This window comes from Octopus bimaculoides, chromosome 3, assembly GCF_001194135.2.
Source record: "Octopus bimaculoides isolate UCB-OBI-ISO-001 chromosome 3, ASM119413v2, whole genome shotgun sequence".
In the NCBI taxonomy this organism is placed as follows: Eukaryota; Metazoa; Mollusca; class Cephalopoda; order Octopoda; family Octopodidae; genus Octopus; species Octopus bimaculoides.
The window spans coordinates 70,635,128-70,640,686 of record NC_068983.1 but is presented as its reverse complement, the minus strand read 5'-3'; positions in this window follow the sequence as shown (position 1 = coordinate 70,640,686).

The window sequence follows — 5,559 nt, the reverse complement described above, 5'->3', positions numbered from 1 at the left end:
ATAGATAGATAGATAGATAGATAGATAGATAGATAGATAGATAGATAGATAAATAGATAGATAGACAGATAGATAGATAGATAGACAGATCGTTGCTATTATTTTAAACTGTTGTACGTCCAAGTTTTACCAAATGCGTTTTTTTTTTTTACAATATTTATGTTTGCTTGCAATAGCCGGTTCTTTTGGTCAAAGTAACGTATCTCCAGCAGCATAAGATGCCAAGATATCACAAATTGTCAAACTGTAGCACAACGGTTTTGCTAGTGAATGGTGAAACTATTTTTTTCTTTTCTGGAAAAGCAACATTTTGGACTTACGACCCTAGCATAATAACAACAAGATATACATGTATCTATGTATGTAGATATATATGTATGTATGTGACCCGTGGCTAATTTTCTCTCTCTGCCTTTTCGCTATCGGATGCTTAGCTTGCCGGTCAACATTTTTTCATCTCTTGCTAACTCTCTTTCTATATCCATTCAAAATTTCTTCTAGACATTACCCATCAACCTCGGATTTGACCGAAAGGTGGCATTTATTCCGTATTCGTCTATCGTTTCAAATTACATTTGTTTACTTTCGTATGTCCATCCTGTATTGTTTTGCTTGCACGACTCCTAATTCTACGCAAATTTTGCTGGTGCCGCCGATATACGAAATTCTCAGTCTTACCATTAATGGCATGACACTGCGTATCAATATTTTGGTCGATAATTGATGAAGAATTTGGGGCCCTCTGCGTCTGTCCTACGTATACGTTTTGTAGTGTTTAATGCATCTTTCATTTATTGCATAACTGAATGCCACGACTTTTGTTAAGAGTAGGTTTTCATTTATATATATATATATATATATATATATATTCAAATCGAGTAAATAACAGACAACAACAAGATGTACACATGGAATGTATTAGTTTGAAAAAAAAACCCCAGAAAATCCCGAAGAAAAGATCTCCAACAGCTCAATTATGGTTACAGATATATATATAGAGAGAGAGAGAGAGACAGACAGACAGACAGACAGACAGACAGACAGATAGATAGATAAACTTACTTGGAAATGGATGCGTGGCGTTCAATCATATAATAACATAAATAATATATATATGCATATATACGTACATATATGTACATACTTACATTTATATGTATATACATATGCATATATGGGTACAGGACATCATAGAACGTAAACAACATGAAATACGAAAACAACATGAAGTACGAAATACGAAAACCTGGAATACGAACCTTTTTTTCAAACAACCAAAGAAACAAATGGAAATCAAGACAAGTAACATAAAGAACAACCTTTCATCAGTTGTCGGCTGTTTTATCTACTCCGCATTCGAACAGGTGTATATGATTGTGTATAGAATAACATATTACTCAAAGAAATTCCAACTTTGTCTGATATTCACTTTGTATTTACAATCTTATAATAATATAATGTAATATAATGATAGAATATTAAATGCCCATTCTTATTTCTTTACGGCCCACAAGGGGCTAAACATAGAGGGGACAAACAAGGACAGACAAAGGGGTTAAGTCGATTACATCGACCCAGTGTATAACTGGTACTTATTCAATCGACCCCGAAAGGATGAAAGGCAAAGTCGACCTTGGCGGAATTTGAACTCAGAACGTAGCGGCAGACGAAATACCGCTAAGCATTTCGCCCGGCGTGCTAACGTTTCTGCCAGCTCGCACATTCTGATTGAACTAGTACTTTCATGCATTAAATTATGCAATCTCTGGTTTCATATAGTAGTGGTGACATTTATGTTTACAATTTACAACTGCGGTGAGATGACTAAACTGTGTGCCTTAAATACATTTATATAGGCTCCAGATGTGGTACATCCCATACATACCGGCCAATATATGAACACAAAACCGGAAAAATATTCACAAACCCAAATATGAACTGCAAAAGCCGAAATTTAATTTACTGCATCAAATGCCCAAATTGTGAAGAATTATATGTAGGTCAGACTGGAAATGCCCTACCAGAACGTTCACGTGTGCACCGACAGCAAATTAGGGATCCAGATGTCCAGATAACTTTGAGTAACCATCTAGCAACATGCGGTAGGAAAATATTTATAATATTTCCAGTCTATACACTACACAGTCCAAGTGAAATTAAAAGAAAAAATCAGAAAAAAGAACTTTATTAATAGATTTCAACCCAAGCTAAATAAACAATAATATCAATACTTAGAGGTACTATTTGTAACAATACTAAAGGTGCTCATTATGATGATAGCAGTAAAATATTAGATAAGTCAAGAGTAAAGTCAGTAAAAATTATCATATTTTGGGGTTTAAAGTTGTATTACCACAGCTAATCCTACCACCACCAACAACAAAAACAACAACGACAGCAATAATAAATCTACGCTATAAATTATTTACTGCTGGACTTTCGGGAGACGTCACCTTATAGTATTTCGTTCAGAGTATTTTTCATGGGAGGTAAAACTGGGGATTCAGTCGAGGATTCAGTCAGCATTTTCTTATTATATCATTAACTTTAATCCCTAGAAGGTTGACAAACTTATATATAAATGTGATTCTCTTTCGGATTTATGATTTACTGACGACATGTGTGTGTGTGTGTGTCTGTGTGCGTGTGTGTGTGTGTGTGTGCGTGCATGTGCATGCGCGTGTGTGTACGTGTGTGTGTGCGTGTGTGTGTGCGTGCGTGCGTGTGTGTGTGTGTGTGTGTGTGTGTGTGCGTGTGTGTGTGTGTGTGTGTACACGTGCAAGACTAGCCTCTAGATTTGACATGGAAAACTGTTCAATTAATCAATTTCTGTATGCATACATCATTGACAGAAATGTCTTTTAAAAAAGTCATTACTGTAGTTGAGTATCAATATCCGAAAACAAAGATTTTCTGTTTTGCAAATCCCATTCTCTTAATTCAGTCATCATATCACTGTATAACAAAAATGTTCACAAAGATCTGAAAGTCATGATTATTAATGAACTGTTAGTATTCTACATTAACAAAGAAGTTAGTCTGAATATATTAATCTATTATTAAACTCGAATTGTTAGAGGAATATATTATTATATTGAATGTAAACGTGGTTAGTCTATCAACAAATAAGTATAAACTAAATCAACAGGCGCGTGCTATTTTCTTGCCTATTATATACTGTCTATTCAAGTGGTACTTTACATGCAGCAGTAGTAGTAGTAGTTGTAATAGTAGTAGTAGTAGTAGTAGTAGTAGTAGTAGTAGTAGTAGTAGATGTTGTTTTGCTTTTGTTCTTGTTTAACCTGAGATGATCACTGACTAAGCAAATCTTTGATTTAACCTTTAGCACACTGCATTTTCTCTAGAACTGTTTCCCGTGTCACTACCCTGTTGCTTCAGGATAGAAAAATCTATGGTGAGGTAATGCTCTTCCAGTGTGCTAAAGGTAAAAATTTTCCGGTCGTGACTCCTACCTGCCTCTTTAAATGTATCAAGGAATACATTATCCCACGTGTTTCTTTCTTGTTTAAGGCCGTAGTGAGTAATTTCTTACAGGTCATAGAACAATGTAAGAGTACATCGTTCCAGTAGTAATAATGTTCTCTAATTATCACTCTTCTCATTAGCTAGAAAATTCTAGTGATGTCATCGGAATACACAGCCGTTTATTACCTGTTTCTCCTTACATTCTTCTATTGATATTACCACACGAATAACTAGATAAGTTTTCTTATGCTTCAGTGCCATTTTAATATCACTTGGTTGTAAATATGTTCGAAGATACACATAGAACAGAAAGCAAAATTTTCTTTTGATTATAGACCTTTCAGAGAACTCAAATTTTACTCCTACTCACCTAAGAAAATTACTGTCGCTTGTTCCTGTCTTATAAAGCCCCTAACTCCATATAACTTTCATGCTGACATCTAAAACTTATACATTAACGAACCAGTAAGCTGTGATGCCTTTCTTGTTAAATTTTCAACAGTCATCTGACAATCGAATAAAATTCATCTCTTTTTCACCACTATTACGATCTCTGTTTCAGAGTTTACTGCTTTACTTATTGTACTTAAAAGAAGAATAACGTTTGTCTATTGAAGCATTTATGTGAATAGCACAAATATCTTAAGTGCATATTTGTAAACAAAGCAATCCTGCTAAACACAAGTGCACACATGCTTCTGATACTTCAATTCAAATGTACATTGATTATTCTAACCAGGTTGAGACATGTACAGGAGAATGTCATCATATGCACATCGATTTCAGTGATAATAAAGTCAATCTGGTTTTCTTTTGGACGTTTGTTCAGAACAAAATTATTAAATGAAAAAAGTACTCAGATGTAAGTAGAAGGGTTCTCGCCCAATACTTTATAATTTATATAAATGTATCGGCAGCCGTATCAATCAAAAAGGGGAAACATCGCCCCTGAATTTTTAAGGTAACAATCACTTAAATTGATCATAAAATCATAAAATATATCAAATCCCTGTTTATTCTGACAATGATTGTTTTACTTAAAGAAAGTGACAAAGAAAAGGAATAATAAATGAGAGATAGAAAAAATAAATGAAACGACAGAATATAAAAAGGTGATGCGAAATCATATAAGAAAGATACCCACTTACTTCAAATCATTTGAACAGACATATGCTCAATAGAATTAACGTGTCACATAATATTTTATTATACAAAACATATTTTGTATCGAATCCAACATCTAAAAGAAATCTGCTTTATCTTTATGAATAAAGGGTGTTGTACTCGATAACAACTTGAGGTACTAAGGTTCTTTTCTTAAAACGGTGCTGAAACGATTCACAATGTGTGTGTGTGTGTGTGTGTGTGTGTGTGTGTGTGTGTGTGTGTGTGTGTGTGTGTGTGTGTGTGTGTGTGTGTGTGTGTGTGTGTGTGTGTGTGTGTGCGCGTTTGTGTGTGTGTACACATAAACACAAAAGACACACATATGAAGTAGATGTGTCATAGCAATAAATATTTCATACTACGTAGACACCAACCTTGCATCTGTAGGCTGATGAATTTTTTAGTATCTTCTAACTTATGGACATCGTTTACGTTGGATCAATCTACTCTCAATGGCATTGAAATCTGCTTATTTTAATTTGGTACACTATCTAATCATTCATTATTTAAACGTCGCAAACACTTTCTAGTACAATATATTACATACTTTACTTTAAAAGGAAGTAGTGAAAAGCACCATAAATTATGCCTTAAATTATAACGGTCGAGTATTAATTAAATACAAATAATATACACAAAATTATGCATTTATTGCTATACGTAAAGCCCATGTCTTTGTTAAAGAATAAGTTTTCATGTTAATATAAATTACAATGTAAAGGATTTGAAAATAAAGAATGGGCATTTAAACATAATGGAAAACAAAATAGCCGACATGTTGAATGTTAGCTACACGTGTGTTTTCTTGCGCGCGTGTGCGTATGTGTGTGAGTGTGAAGGGGGGTGCGGAGGGGGGCGTGTTTGATATATATATATATGTATGTATATATATATATGTATGTATATATA